Source organism: Myxocyprinus asiaticus, chromosome 7 (assembly GCF_019703515.2).
Source record: "Myxocyprinus asiaticus isolate MX2 ecotype Aquarium Trade chromosome 7, UBuf_Myxa_2, whole genome shotgun sequence".
Lineage (NCBI taxonomy): Eukaryota > Metazoa > Chordata > Actinopteri > Cypriniformes > Catostomidae > Myxocyprinus > Myxocyprinus asiaticus.
Genome location: NC_059350.1, coordinates 27678690 through 27696438, shown reverse-complemented (window position 1 = coordinate 27696438; position 17749 = coordinate 27678690).

The following is a 17749-nucleotide window of genomic DNA, read 5'->3' as shown; positions in this document are numbered from 1 at the left end:
TGGTCAGTGAAGTATCCCATGTGTTACGGTTGGAGTTGGGAGCAGTTCATCCACTCTGAAGTCCATCATAGTGGATTGAAGTGATGTCTGGCTGGCACAGGCTGCAGTTAATAGTCATCACTCAACGACACATAGTAATTGGAGCTTGACATCAGGCAGGACCAGAGCTGGACCTGGCAGGCTCTGGAAAACCTCAGGATATGTATCCCAAGGTTGAGACAGGGAAAAATATAGAAATATAGCTGTATGCAGCAATTATGGGGCCATTCAACTAAATGGCAAGGATTGCACAACCCAAAGAACACATAGAGTGCATATGACATACAGACTAAACACACACAACATTACAAGTCATCTCAGGATGGATATGATTCTATACCTTTTCATTCCACAGGTCAGTGCACAACCCTCTGCACCACACATCCATAACAATGACAGTCTCCAAAGAGACATTCTAAGCTTAGAGCAATCACAGCAAAGCATAGCAGTCACCATTATCAATTTCGTATTCATGTGACTTTTCAACAAAAATCAAAATCTAAATTCGATTGCGAAAAGCATCAACTGTTAAGTGAGCACAATACAAAAATCTCAAGATTTTTTAGAAAACAACTGTTCTTAGGTGGACTTGAACTTAAAACCTCTTGAACCATGTCACAATGCACTAATCACTAGGCCACTCATGTTGACTCACCTCAACAATGCCAAAGAGATATTCCAAGCTGGGAGTACAAAACAATCACTGAGAAAATCTCGTTGTTAGAGCTACATGGTTTTTAATTCTAGCAGGAATTATGCAGTACAGCCTATGTAATAGTATGCACAACATGAAGACTCAGAGGTCAACAGAAGTAAAAATTTTAAAACCATCCTTTGCTGGATTCAAACTTGCAAACATTTGAACCATAATTCAATGCTTTAACCACTGAGCCATTCCATTGACATATTTCAACACTCACATAAAGACATGACAAGTTTAGAGTGAGCACACAAAAGCATTGGATAGCATGCTAACCCATTTCCATGCTTACCCATTACCATGCTAAGTTAATGTTTCCTATGGATAGCATTGTAATCAAATAGCCTTAAAAGATAGAATATCCTACAGTTAATATGTTAGCCGATTAGCATGCTAAGCTATCATAGCATGTAGCATGATAACCATGATAAGCAGACTTTTTTTCACTACAGGTGACGCTGTCTTCAAAATACTCAGGTAACCTCAGGAAAAGATGTGGATGAACCATACAAATTTTAATTTCAATTCAACAAAGGGTTCAAAAGACATATGACACTATATGATTTCCAAATAGCTCATGATTTTAAGACATAAAGTTCAAAAGTTATGCTTCATCGTGCTGCCTTAAACTTCCATTGGGGAGAAAAAAAGAACAATAAGAATAACTGCATGCAGAAATTATCAAGGAAAAGCCCTGCAAATATTCCGTAAATACAACACAAAAACCTCCAGAATGAAAGTCAACTGTAATACTGGTGATCAAACCTATGACCCTTGGAACTATAGTTCAATACTCTACAGACTGTGCCACTCAGCTGACATAATGCAACCATGGCAAAGAGACATCCAGAGTTTAGAGTCAGTGCACAAGAACTGGGCAACAAAAAAGAAGTAGAAAGTGATCTTTTAAGAAGTATATTAAAGTACAAAAAAAAGTACAAACTTATAAGGTATGCATATTTATATATAATGTTATATAAATGCAGACATCAATATATTTATATAATCTAAAGCTGTATACAAATATACTGCCTGGCCAAAAAAAAAAAAAAAAACCTGTCACCGTTTGGATTTCAATAAGCAGATACTTATGAGCCTATGATTGGATCATTATTGCAGTGATTAATATGTTTCAGCTGGCAACAATTCTTTTAATCCTAACTGATGCAGTGTGTAGCTTCTCATTTCTTAAACAACCATGTCGGAAGACTTATCCCGTGGTCGTGGAAAAGATGTTACTGTGTTTCAGAAGGGGCAAATTATTGGCCTACATCAAGTAAAGATGTTCAATCCAAATCTATGCTCTTGACTAAATGTAACATTTTTACACATTTACACACATGCTGTGCAAAGATCTGGGCAGCAGAAATGTTTTTTCTTTTAATGGTCTGTCATGTTATGACATATAGATATCTCATACAAACATACTTGTTGACTCCAAAGAGCAATAAGCTTCTCCTCCAAATGTACTGTCCACGAGTGCCTTCCAGACACCATGCTTTTTCTGCAGAAACAAATAAATGCTACAATCCTCTGGGAAAAAACTCCCTTTTATACATGAACTGCACTCATTGGTAAGTGCCTTGGTGATGTGTACCTGCCCCACCCACAGCCAGTGATAATTTCAAGCAAACCGGATGTGTTTTTTCAGTTCTTCAAGACATTATCTCAGCAGGGAGTAATGACAGTCAAGTGATTAACACCTCCCGCTGAGAGATGTTAATGCACACTCCATATCCCTCTGCCTGGCTGGTGATTATGTTAATGAAGCTAACACCTGAAAAACATTGGAAAAATCGGCTAGTGAGTTGCCGGCTTAAGATGAATAGACCTTGCAGAGAACAGACTTGCATTCTTATGAAGACTAGTCTTGCCGAACTACCTTGTAACAACAAACTCTGAAGGACAGGAGGATGTAGAATGCATCTACTGCAAGCTTTGAGATGTGCTGCAATCTTCCTGTTGAGCAATTGCCCATTCCAGCACATTTGTAGCGAGAGAGCGAACTACTGTCATTATCACACCAGTGACAGCATTATTATCATCACATGAGTAAGGTTTTGCAGGACTAGTGACATTTTAAAAGAATAAAGTCTGTTAACACTTGTATCCTCCATGTGTTTATAATTTTATTAAAATTATGCCCAACAATACAACAAATGTTGATGGCGTATGGTGGCTCGTGACTTTTGCAAGTATACAGCAGTAAACTCTTGAGGGAAAACACAATGATAAATATCCTTAGCCATGTTGTGCCGCTATGACTCCTGGGACTTCAAATGGGTTCTTGCCCACAAGTCACTATCCGATGCACCCTTGATATTCGACCTGATTAAGAACACATCTGCATTTTATGCATTCTTGGTACTTGCCTTCTTGAGTATTGGAATTGAACTTCGCCAGTGAAACGAGAATGTAAGAACACATAAGAACACACATTAAGAAACAGCCCTTATTCACAGTAGGGCCATCTTTGATTTTGACAGGAATGACAACAAGGCTGTAATGGATTGTACAGTCTCTTCAATGGATTGTGTTGTTGTTTAAAGTGTTTTTGGATTGTTCATCTGATGAAACATTGCCAAAATATCTTTCCAAGAAATGTTCAGTGGACAAATTAAACCCCCTCCACGGGCCGCACCAGAGGGCCGTACCTCCCAACGCCGTGGCCGACCCCATCCACGAGAAGCTGGACGATTCGGATTAGTGTCGTGGAAGTTGGTGAGTAGGGTCGGATCCAGGATGTTGTTCCGAGGTACCCATGATCTTTCTTCAGGACCGTAGCCTTCCCAGTCCACGAGGCACTCGAGACGACCCCTGCGGCTCCTGGAGTCCAAGATGTCTCTAACCGCATAGACAGGTCCGTCTTCCAGGATCAGTGGCAGTGGCAGTAATAGTTTACATCAGTGGCAACTGGACCAGATTCTGTGGATTGAGGAGAGGGAGACGGGTGGTGGAATGTAGAGTGAATATGATATTGAGGTGGGAGTTGGAGTTGGTATGTGACTGGATTTATTTGTTTTGTGATGGTGAAGGGACTAATGTAACGGGGACTTAGCTTTTTACATGGGAGGCACAGCCTGATGTCCCTCGTGGAGAGCCACACCTTCTGCCTGGGCTGGCAAACAGGAGATGAAGATCTCCGGGCATCTGCATGGCTCTTCTGGCAGCGCACAGCCCATTGCAGGTGGTGGTGAGCTAAGTCCCAGACCCTCACGCTCTCTCTAAACCAATGGTCGACTGATGGAACGTTGGACGGCTCTCCGGACCAAGGAAAGAGAGGGGATTGGTAGCCGAGTATGCACTGGAATGGAGTGAGATTGGTGGAAGGCTGATGCAGGGAGTTCTGTGCGTACTCGGCCCAGGACAGGAAGCGACTCCAGCGGTACTGGCGGTGATGACAGAAGGTTCTGAGAAATTGGCCAATCTCTTGGATCTTTCTTTCCGTCTGCCCGTTACACTGTGGATGGTATGCAGAAGAGAGGCTGACGGTCACACCTAGGAGGGAGAAGAATGCCTTCCAGACTCCTGAAATGAACTGGGGACCTCTGTCGGAGATGATGTCTTCGGGGATTCGATAATTATGGAATACATAGTTAAATAGTATCTCAGCCATTTCCATGGCAGTGGGAAAACCCTTGAGGGGAACCAGCTTGCAGGCCTTGGAGAATCGTTCCACTGTTACTAGCACGCAGGTGAATCCTTCAGAGGGCAGTAAGTCCATTATGAAATCCACTCCCAGGTGTGACCAAGTGTGACGCAGAACGGGCAGCAGAAGGAGTTTGCCAGCTGGTAGTTGTCGTGGGGTCCTTGACATGGCACAATCCGGACATCCCTGGATGAAACTTCTGACATCTCTGTCCATACGCGGTCACCAGAACCAGTCCTGGATGAGCGAGAGGGTTCTATTGGTCCCAGGGTGACCAGTGCCCAAAGAGGAGTGTACAGACTCAATGAGTGTCAGACGTTGGGAAGTGGGAATATAGGTCCTGTTGGCGGGGCAGCCCGGTGGAGCAGGTTCAATGGTGGCGGCTTCCGCAATGCTATCGTCCAGGGACCACTGGATGGGACTCACTATGACATGTGGAGGAAGTATGGTCTTGGATTGGGGAGTAACGAAATACATGTAACGGAAATACGTATTTAAAATACAAAATATAAGTAACTGTATTCCACTACAGTTTCAATTTAAATCATTGGTATTTAGAATACAGTTATATTCAAAAAGTATTTAGATTACTGAACAGATTACTTTGCATTTTACTGTCATTTGTTTCATTTAATATTTAGTCCTTTCAGATGGATTTATACATATAAATGATGCGATCCAAAGTACATTTGAACAGCGGTGAAATAATTTCTTATGATGTGTTATATTCATACGAGCAGACAAAGAAGTATGTTTGAAGTAAGTTTGGAGCACAAGAAATAGAAATAAACCTTGTGTAAATTGTCAGCTTTATGCTAAGCTAAAATGCTATTTCTAGCCATTTTACATGCACGTTACCAGGCATGATCATATTTTTTTATCAAGAAGATTCACGTTAGATCATAATTTCTTTTTTCTAGTAAGACCTTTGATATTAGGGCAAAAATCGTATTCTTGATAATAATTTTTGTATTGTTTTCCTGTAAAAATATCTAAAAATCCTTAAAACTTCTACCTTGATGGAGATTGTAAAGTTGTTTGCTGATAGATGAATCTCCCACAGGGCATCCAAAAACTTCCTTGAAGTATTTAATGAAGCTCTCAAGTGACTGAGTGACTGGACTGTTTTGTTCCCAGAGAGATTGAGCCCACTGCAATGCTCTTCCTGCAAGCAGAGAGATAATGAATGAAATTTTAGCCCGCTCGGTGGGGTAGCGATGCATCTCTAGGGTGGGTGAACATTGAAGAAGAGAGCCGCTGCAGTCCTCTGACAATCCTGAGTATGCCTCTGGATTGACCATGGGATTGGCAGTATAGACCGGTGCAGAAGAAGAAATGGAGGGAGTGCTGGTTGTGATCGGTGGTGCAGCGGGGTTAACCGGAGGGGTAAGTGCACGGCGGAGAGCATCAACTAGCTCCTGAAATGGATCCGGCGGTGTTATACCTGCTGGGTTCATGATTTTGGCAGGTCTGGTCTTCTGTAATGGAAACCCAGACTCGAAGATGATGTTTGAATCCGAAGGCAGGTATTTATTAAACATACAGTTTAAGTAAACAGGTGAGTATCAATCAGAAGATGTTGAACAGTAAATGATTAGCAGTACACTGATAATAGTCTGTATTCATATAGGAAGTGAGAGTCCTTAATGAGCCACACTCACAAACATCAGATGGGGACACGAGGAGAGGAGAAACAGGGGAAACAGATCGTTGGAAACATTGGAGAGGAACTTTGAAGACTTCGCTGGAGAACAGGTAAGTAGCAGGTAAATTAGTCTGTATTCCATGGGAGACCAGACATCGACTGAGGAGTGAGTGTGGCTTATGGAGGGAGCTGATTATCGTGGTGATGTGAGACAGGTGCAGGTGATTAGTATTCGGGAGATCGGGAAGGCTGTGTGTGTGTGGCGAGAGAGCCTGGTGAATCCGTGACACTTAGATGATATCAAAAATAACTGAAATACATCAGTATTTCAATACTATCATGTAAATACCATGTTATATATCATGAAATGTCATATTACCATAACTGTACCATGGTACTGTCATAGCTGGCTACTTTTTTGAAAGGTCATTGTGAAAAACTTCAAATAGAGGTCATGTGAATACATAAAACTCTAGTGATGCTTTGAATCCCATATTTACATGAACACTGCACAAGACCATTTTAAAATGCTGCTTTCAGACACCAGAATAAAAAATAAAATAAAAATAATAATAAAAAAAATAATAAAAAAAGTGATGAAAGCTAGAAGATAGAAAAGGTCCTCATTTGTGGAAAACGAAATATAATGTATATAGTTCTTACAAAAAGCGTGCTCTTTTAGTATTCTTTTCTGTATATTCATAGCTTATGACGGTATGCCCCTGATGTTTTCAAATCCTAGAAATGCCTTTGGTCTACCCCTCACAGCCTCGTTTTCATTCCCGTCAAAAAATCAAAGATGGCGCTACTGTGTATAAGTATTTTGACTATCTAAATTCTCTAAATGCACCGTGAAGAGGCAAGGACTGAGGGTGGAGGAAGCTTACCAAGGAGGCTTGAGCGAGGAAGAACAAGAGCATCCTGTGAAGGAGACATTTTGGTTGAAGCACCTGACGCACGCATTAATTCTCCTCCCCTTACATCTGACACACCATTTTCAATTTATGTTTCACCTTAGCAGTTTAAATAAACCATTATTGCAACATACTTTTACAGTGCATCTTTATTAGGATTTATTATATAAATTAATCAAGTTTCAACAACATAACAGAAAGCACTCCAAGGTAATTCAGCCGCGATGCTTGAGTGAGCAAGGACATTTCATTTTACAAAAACATTCGATTCGATTCCTCCATACTCATTTCCTTTCCTTGCATCCTTTTCTCGTTTTCTAAGAGGGAGGAGTTAGGAAGCAAGGAAAGGAAACGAGGATGCACAATTTCAGAAATGATCCACATAGCAGAAGAACTTGGCCCGAATGTGGCCTCAAGCTGGCACTGATGGTCTATTGTCGGCAACGGCATGCGTCCTGTCAGCCAAAGATGGGCCTACGTGATGGCAAACAACATGAGGGCCGATTGTGTGGCCCAAGTCAGGCCTGTGAATCATGGGCCACATTTGAAAAGTTACATTGATTATACTGTATATATATATATATATATATATATATATATATATATATATATATATATATATATATATATGTTTTTTTTAAATGGATCCCTAGATTTTATTGTTCTTCTTAGATATAGTAATTTTAATAAATGTAAGAATAATTGATAATCAAAAAATCAAGACATTGTTCATTGTTATAAGTCTTTCGTAAGCCACCTGCATGACCCATGTTTGTATATATTTATTTTTTCAATCACATTTGTTAAATATTGAAAATGTTTGATATTTATTAAAAATAGGTCAAGGTTGGTCAAGATTACATTCAAAGAACACATTTAAATTCAGCAATAATATCTGATTACAAAGTTATCATAAACATAAATTGTGCTTCTTTAGCTCAGATAGCATTAAAAATATATATATCTGACTGGTTCAGCTAAAGCGCAAACACGTACACGAGTCGACTGACGGGTGATGTCTGAATCTAAAATGTGATTGGATCTTTTACCTTTAAGGCGGGACCTTCTTTTCTACATCCAGACCGTTGGCCATTGGGTGTTCAAGCCAACATACTATTCTACTACATGAGCTTATTATTATGTTGGCTTGAAAAAGCCAACATACTGATCTACTATGTAAGCTTATTATGTTGGCTTGACAACTTACATTGACAACTTGGCTTGAACTTATTCTTCTAAGACTAAAATTTTCAACTGCTACTCCTCCTAGGGCTTTAATGCTACAAGAACAAAACTCGCCACAGACCTTGTGACTGATCTGAAGTTTGTTGTATCTTTTCTACCTGATCAGACTTACGGTTTTTATATAAATTAAGATAAAAAAAATACAATAAAAAAATCACATAGACTCACACTGGCTGAGCAAAAATGCCCCCTTTAGTGGAGCAATACTGTCCAGTAGAGGTTAGAGCCCCAGGATAACAAACGCTTTTTTTACTTTAATTTTCCATCTGTTGAAAATGACAAATACATAGATACTCTGAGAGCGCTCCACAAGTTATGTTTGTTTTTACCATCTGGATACTCAGTATCGATCGGGTAAGTGCATGTCTTACACAGTTTATTGTACAGGTTAGTTAATGTCTCTGACAACACACGAGCTCCGATGCCAGATCACTTTCGCTTGCGTCTTCACGAAGGTTTGTCAATTGTATGTGTTATAAGGCTTGCCAGTTTGAACATTCACGCGATTTTACACCATTCAAGCACAACTACATAAAAAGCAACTCACTTCAGTGCTCGTGAGCTGTTTCATGTGGCACATAGACCCAAGCCGCGTCGTGTCTCTGACAACGCGCAAGCCCCGATACCAGATCACTTTCGCTTGCGTCTTTACGAAGGTTTGTCAATTGTATGTGTTATAAGGCTTGCCAGTTTGAACGTTCATGCGATTTTACATCATTCAAGCACAACATGCAAAGCAACTCACTTTAGTGCTCGCGGGCTGTTTTGTGTGACACAGAGAGCCGAATCGCATCGTGTCTCTGACAACGCACGAACTCTTTTGTGTGTCACAGATAGCCGAACTGCGTCGTGTCTCTGACAACGCACGAGCCCCGATGCCAGATCACTTTCGCTTGCGTCTTCACGAAGGTTTGTCAATTGTATGTGTTTTAAGGCTTGCCAGTTTGAACATTCATGCGATTTTACACCAAGCGCCGAGCCGCGTCGTGTCTCTGACAACGCGCGAGCCCCGATGCCAGATGGTACGAAAATAATGAGACTTTACAGCCCTCAAAAGATTAAACTCAACGAAACAAACTGCACAGAGTGCCTTCAATGTTGTATCATGCGATAAAACCCTCTTAAAGTGACAGTAAACATTTTGCCTTTGTCCTGAATATTTACATTCCAAGTAAAAGAAAAGTACAAATGTGTTATTTTTAGTCTTTATTTCACTCTTACATTGTAAAATGGCACGTTTTTGAATGTCATGTAAAAAATTTAAAACAATCACTCAACCTTCATTGTTTCACTAGATCTGTTGCTATTTTAATTATCTAAAATACAAAGCACTGACCATTTAAAGTGTGAGCCTGTACATCTTGAAAGAGTTATAAACAGTTACAGTTCTACAGTGTGATTATGTGCCTAGATAGTCTTTCAAATAAACTTAGTTTACCCAAAAATGAAATTTCTCTCATCATTTACTCGCCCTAATTCCACCCAGATGTGGATGACTTTCTTTCTTCTGCTGAACACAAATGAAGCTTTTTAGAAGAATATATCAGTCCTGTTGGTCCTTTCAATGCACGTGAATGGTGATCAGAACTCAGAAGGTACAAAAATCACATAAATGCAGCAAAAAAGTAATCCATACAACTCCGGTGGTTTAATCTATGTCTTTAGAAGCGATATGATAGGTGTGAGTGAGAAACAGATCAATTTTAAAGTTTTTTTAATATGAAATCTCCTCCCTGCCCAGTAGGGGGTGATATGCTTATGTAAATCACCAAAAACAGAAGAAGAACTCTTAAGAGAGAAGAGTGGAGATTTATAGTAAAAAAATGACTTAATTATTGATCTGTTTCTCACTGCTTCTCATTTACTTGCATTGAATGGACCAATAGAGCTGAGATATTCTTCTAAACATCTTCATTCATGTTTTGCAGAAGAAAATCATACACATCTGGGATGGCATGAGGGTGAGGAAAAGATCAAATATCCCTTTAATATTCACTTATTTTTACAACACATACAATGAAGTCTTATGACAAAGTGAAAATCTTAGTGAATGCCGTATGTGGTATAATGACATGGAGAGCTTAAATAATTTTCAAGTAATTGCATATATTTCATGTTTTTGCTGTGATCTTATTTTATTGTTATCATCGAGTTCCAGTCCCGGTTCAAGGTTCGGGCTTTCTCAAGCCAACATCAAAGTTTATTCACAAACTTTAGCTTCTAGTTATTATGTTGGCTTGAGAAAGCCAACATACTGATCTACTACATAAGCTTATTTTTATGTTGGCTTGAGAAAGCCAACATACTGTTATGCTATTTAAACGTATTCTATTTTATTCTTATTCTTCTGAGACTAAAATGTTCAATGCTACTCCTCCTAGAGCTTTAATGCTACAGGCACCAAACTCGCCACAGACCTGGGGACTGTTCTGAAGTTTGTTGCTTTATCTTTTCTACCTGATCCAACTTACAGTTTTTACATAAATGACGATCAAAAATTTAAAAAAATCACATAGACTTACATTGGCTGAGCAAAAATGCCCCCTCTAATGGAGCAATACTGTCCACTAGAGGGTGGAGCCCCAGGATACACAGATACAGACAGCTCACGAGCCCGGAAGCGCCTTCTCTTTCATCTCTTCTTACACTTGAACGGACAAATACACCTTGCCAATTTCAACATTCAAGCGATTTTAAATCATTCAAACGCAAGAAGACACGCAAGGATTAAATTCAGAATGCGCGAGCTGTTTTGTATGACACAGAGTGCCGAGCTGCGTTGTGTCTCTGACAACGCGTGAGCTGTTTTGTGTGACAAAGAGTATGGCAAGCCAAAAGGCTCACAATACGCTATAGACTAATCGTGTTTTCATCCAAAACGCCATATTTAACGGCATTTTAAACGACCGTGGCGGCGTAAAATACGCCGTATTGATTGTAAACTTCATAAATAATGCACGAAAAACATTAAAAACAGCATATTTCACGCCGTTTTCCTGTGTGTGAAAAGCGGCGCTTTAAACGCCGTTTGGATTGCCACACGACGCCGTTTAAAACGGCATTTTGGTTGCACAAATACACACGTTATTTGCGGCGTTTTCCTTATAATGATTAGTGATTTTGAATGGAAGTCAATGGTGTTTGGTTGCTAGGGTGCTCTAAATGGTTGCTAGGGCGTGGCTAAGTAGTGTCCATGATGATACTTTAAGACTGATTGCTCACCCAGTTCAAACAAGCCAAATCTCATGTCTGGAGGACATTCTGATTTGAATGAATCGAACTTACCGCAAAAGGCTGGGTTGCCTGTGCTTAATTATGATCAATTTGCAATCCCACACAAAGAGAAGTATACCTGATCAGCAGGTGCCAGCGTGTAATGGTATAGCCTTAATTATAATTCATATAATTAATTATAATTCAACCACAAAATTATACACACACACACTTTTACTCCCTCCCCCATAGTATTTTTACCTAATATTTTGGGTCAAGATACCCCCGGGTGCCTTTTGCCCCATTTTGTGGGGGCCATCTTGGGTGAGAACAGTTCAAACTTACTAGCTGTGGAAATCAGCGGGCGGGACTCATTATACTATAAGGAAAACGCCGCAAATAACACGCATATTTGTGCAATCAAAGTGCCATTTTAAACGGCGTCGTGTGGCAATCCAAACAGCGTTTAAAGCGCCTCTTTTCACACACAGGAAAACGCCGTGAAACACTGCGTTTTTAAAGTTTTTCGTGTGTTTTTTACACCGTTTGCAATCACTACGGCGTATTTTACGGCGCCAAGGTCGTTTAAAACGCCGTTAAATACGCCGTTTTGGATGAAAATGCGATTAGTCTATAGCGTATTGTGAGCCTTTTGGCTTGCCATACAGAGCGCCGAACCGCGTCGTGTCTCTGACAACGCGCGAGCTGTTTTGTGTGACACAGTGCGCCGAGCCATAGATACTAGTTATGTTGGCTTGAGAGAGCCAACATACTGTTATGCTATTTAAACTTATTCTATTTTATTCTTATTCTTCTGAGACTAAAATGTTCAATGCTACTCCTCCTAGAGCTTTAATGCTACAAGCACCAAACTTGCCACAGACCTGGGGACTGTACTTGAGAAAGCCAACATACTGAAATCCTATTTAAACTTATTATTATTATGTTGGCTTGTCAAAGCCAACATACTGATCTACTATATAAGCTTATTATTATTATTATTATTATTATTATTATTATTCTGAGCCAAAATTTAAACTGTATATCCTCATAGAGCTTTAAAGCTACAACCACCAAACTCGGGTCAGACCTTCAGACTGTTCTGACTTGGATTGCTATATCTTTTCTAACTGATCAGACTTCCGGTATTCCCGTATCAGACTTCTGAACAGGACTGATTTTAAACTGACTCCCATTCAAGGTGTGAAAACTTTTCCCTGTAATAACTCCTTTAGAGGATTCAATCTATTTACTATCACACCACCACTCATACTTTCTATCACTCCATCACTTTCTTTTCTATTTTTCCATCACTCCACTCTTTTTATTCTTTCTTTCATTCCATCACTTTAACACCCTAACAACAGCATACAACCTAGCAACCATTTAGTGCACCCTAGCAACCAAAACCCATTGACTGCCATTCAAAATGGCTTAGATGGATATCTCCTGATCAGAATGTCCTACAGACAGGAGAGTTGGCTTGTTTGAATTGGTTGAGCAATCAGTCTTCAAGTATCATCATGGAAACTACTTAGCCACACCCTAGCAACCATTTAGAGCACCCTAGCAACCAAACCCCTTTGACTTCCATTCAAAAAGGCTGAGTGTGATATTTTCAGATCAGAATGTCCTACAGACATGAGATTTGCTTGTTTGAATTGGGTGAGCAATCAGTCTTCAAGTATCATCATGGACACTACTTAGCCACGCCCTAGCAACCATTTAGAGCACCCTATCAACCAAACACCATTGACTTCCATTCAAAATCACTAAGATGGGTATCTCAGAATCAGAAAGTCGTAGAGACTTCCGGGTTGACTTATTTCACTCAGGATAGCAAGGAGCCATGTTAAGTATCACCTTGATAACTGCCTAGCAACCAGGTGGGGTACCCTAGCAACCAAGTTACAAATCACATATCTCTGCACCAGAACATCATTGACACTTCTGGTTTCGTTCATTGGACTCAGGGTAGCAAGAAGCCTTTTGAGTATCACCCTGCTAACTGCCTAGCAACCAAATTAGCTCACCCTAGCAACCAAGTAGAAAAACACATCTATCTATCTATCTATCTATCTATCTATCACACTGTCTGTTTGTCTGTCTGTCTATCTGTCTGTATGTCTATCTATCTGATAGAGTGAATGGTCTTATGATCTATAAACTTTGAACTTTTAAAACTACTACTTAAACTTGTAACTACTTCAAACTTAAAACCTTCAAACTTCAAGCTTTTACAACTACTTCAAACTTTCAGGCTAGGCTTTCTCAAGCCAACCTAAAGTTTGTCCACAAACTTTACAATCTAGTTAGGTTGGCTTGAGAAAGCCAACCTACTGAAATCCTATTTAAACGTATTATTATTATTATTATTATTATTATTATTATTCTGAGACTAAAATTTCTGACTCTAACTCCGCCTAGAGCTTTTAAGCTACATGCACCAAACTTTCACCTTCAGACTAATCCTGAATAGTGTGCTATATCTTTTCTAACTGATCGGGCTTACGGTTTTCCCACAGTGGATGATCAAACATCGGAAAAATCCCCATTCACTTACACTGATGGAATGTTCAGACTATTCAAACTCCAACTGTCAAAAATTCAAAAGTATACAGCCACACAATATGCCTTTAGCTGCTCTATCTAATTTACCACTCATACTTTCTATCTATCTATATATCACTCCATCACTTTCTTTTCTATCTTTACTCATTTAATTCTTTCTTTCACTCTATCACTTTAAGACCCTAGCAACTGCATACAACCTAGCAACCATTTAGTGCACATTAGCAACCAAAACACATTGACTGACATTCAAAATGGCTTAGATGGATATCTCCGGATCAGAATGTCATAGAGTCTTCAGGTTTGTCTCATTACACTCAGTCCAGCAAGCAGCCTTTTTTAGGATCACCATGGCAACTTCCTAGCAACCAGATGGACTTACCCTAACAACCGTATATCAAAACACATATCTCTGCACCACAACATCGTAGAGACTTTAACTTTGGCTTATTTGACTCAGACCAGCAAGGAGCCTTGTTAAGTATCACCTTGGTAACTGCCTAGCAACCAGATGGGGTTACCCTAGCAACCAAGTAACAAATCACATATCTCTGCACCAGAACATCGTAGAGAATTCAGGGTTGACATATTTCACTCAGGATAGCAAGGAGCCTCATTAAGTATCAATCTGGTAACTGCCTAGCAACCACATGGGGTTACCCTAGCAAGCAAGTAACAAATCACATATCTCTGCACCAGAAAATCGTAGAGACTTCCGAGTTGACTTATTTCACTCAGGATGGCAAGTAGCCTTGATAAGTATCACCCTGGTAACTGCCTAGCAACCAGATGGGGTTACCCTAGCAACCAAGTAACAAATCACATATCTCTGCACCAGAACATCGTAGAGACTTCCGGGTTGACGTATTTCACTCAGAATGGCAAGGAGCCTTGATAAGTATCACGCTGGTAACTTCTTAGCAACCAGATGGAGTTGCCCTAGCAACCAAGTAACAAATCACATATCTCTGCATCAGAACATCGTAGTGATTTCTGAGTTGACTTATTTCACTCAGGATGGCAAGGAGCCATGTTAAGTATCACCCTGGTAACTGCCTAGCAACCAGATGGGTTTACCCTAGCAACCAAGTTACAAATCACATATCTCTGCACCAGAACATCATTGAGACTTTCAGGTTGACTTATTTCACTCAGGATGGCAAGGAGCCTTGATAAATATCACCCTGTTAACTGCCTAGCAACCAGATGGGGTTACCATAGCAAACCAAGTAACAAATCACATATCACTGCACCAGAACATTGTAGAGACATCCGGATTGACTTATTTCACTCAGGATGGCAAGGAGCCATGTTAAGTATCACCTTGGTAACTGCCTAGTAACTAGATTGTGTTACCCTAGCAACCAAGTAAAAAATCACATATCTCTGCACCAGAACATCATAGAGATTTCCGGATTTAATTATTTCACTCAGGATGGCAAGGATCCTTGATAAGTATCACCCTGGTAACTGCTTAGTAACCAGATGGGGTTACCCTAGCAACCAAGTAATAAATCACATATCTCTGCACCAGAACATCATAGAGATTATCAGGGTTGGCTTATTTCACTCAGGATGGCAAGGAGCCTTGTTAATTATCACCCTTTTAGCTGCATAGCAACCAGATAGGGTTACCCAGCAACCAAGTAACAAATCACATATATCTGCAGAAGAACACTGTAGAGATTTCCGGGTTGAATTGTTTCACTCAGGATGGCAAGGAGCCCTGTGATTATCACCTTGGTAACTGCCTAGCAACCAGATGGGGTTACCCTAGCAACTAAGTAACAAATCACATATCTTGGCACCAGAACATCGTAGAGACTTCCAGGTTGACTTATTTCACTCAGGATGGCAAGGAGCCATGTTAAGTGTCACCTTGGTAACTAACTAGCAACCAGATGGGGTTAACATAGCAACCAAGTAACAAATCACATATCTCTGCACCAGAACATCATTGAGACTTTCAGTTTGACTTATTTCACTCAGGAGAGTAAGGAGCCTTTTGAGTATCATCTTGGTTACTGCCTAGCAACCAGATGGGGTTACCCTAGCAACCAAGTAACAAATCACATATCACTTCACCAGAATATTGTAGAGACTTCCAGGTTGACTTATTTCACTCAGGATGGCAAGGAGCCATGTTAAGTATCACCTTGGTAACTGCCTAGCAACTAGATTTTTTTACCCTAGCAACCAAGTAACAAATCACATATCACTGCACCAGAACATTGTAGAGACATCCGGATTGACTTATTTCACTCAGGATGGCAAAGATCCTTGATAAGTATCACCATTGTAACTGCTTAGCAATCAGATGGGGTTACCCTAGCAACCAAGTAAAAAAATCAACTATCCCTGCAACAGAACATCATAGAGACGTCTAGGTTGACTTATTTCACTCAGGATGGCAAGGATCCTTGATAAGTTTCACCCTGGTAAATGCTTAGCAACCAGATTGGGTTACCCTAGCAACCAAGTGAAAAATCACCTCTCCCTGCAACAGAACATCGTAGAGACGTCTAGGTTGACTTATTTCACTCAAGATGGAAAGGAGGCTTGTTAAGTATCACCCTGGTAACTGCATAGCAACCAGATGGGGTTACCCTAGCATCCAAGTAACAAATCACATATCTCTGCACTAGAACATCTATCTATCTATCTATCTATCTGTCTATCTATCTGATAGAATAATGGTCTTATAATCTTTAAACCTTTAACTTTTAAAACTAGTACTTAAACTTGTAACTACTTCAAACTTAAAACCTTCAAACTTCAAGCTTTTATAGCAACTTCAAACTTTCAGGCTAGGCTTTCTCAAGCCAACATCAAAGTTTGTCTTGATTAACTTTTTTATCTAGTTATTATTATTGTGGGACCCAAAAATTTCCAAGAGTATCTCCTCCTAGAGCTTTCAAGCTACAAACACCAAACTCACCACAGACCTTCAGACTGTTCTGACTTGGGTTGCTATATCTTTTCTAACTGATCGGACTTCCGGTATTCCCATTTCGGACTTCCAAACAGGACTGATTTTAAATTGACTCCCACTCAATGTGTGAAAACTTTTCCCTGTAATAACTCCTTTAGAGGATTCAATCTACTTCCTATCACTCCACCACTCATACTTTCTATCTATCACTCCATCACTCTCTTTTATATCTTTCCATAACTCCACTCTTTTTATTCTTTCTTTTACTCCATCACTTTAACACTGTAGGGCTTTACTGGTTGTTTAGATCAGTGTTACTATCAGAAATAATTAATAATTATTTCTGTAGTTATGAATTAATAATTAAATTAATTAATTGAATCTAACTCATTAAAACCTCATATGGGGCTCCAGTAAATGTAGTGTGCTACATTTAGGAGCAAGTTTGGTTATTAGCAATAATTAATAATTATCAAAGATAATTATTAATTATTAAAATCAATAGAACATTGATAAGAATCAATGTTAGCTTTTTTTAAATCCTTTAAATCAACAATTATCAAAGATAATCGTTAATTGTTAACATCGATGAAACATTAATTAAAATTAACACTAGCTTATTGATCATTCAAATTCAATCATCAAAGATAATTATCAATTATCAAAAATCAATAGAATATTAATAAGGATTAACATTGATGGGGCACCACCCTGAAATCAGGGACTAGTAAAACAGTCTCAATATTAGATTGTTTTCTTAGGAAAATCGACATCCGAAGAATATAGATTTTCTGGGAAAAAAAACAATGAATGAAGTCTTGAATCCGAGCACTGACATCCC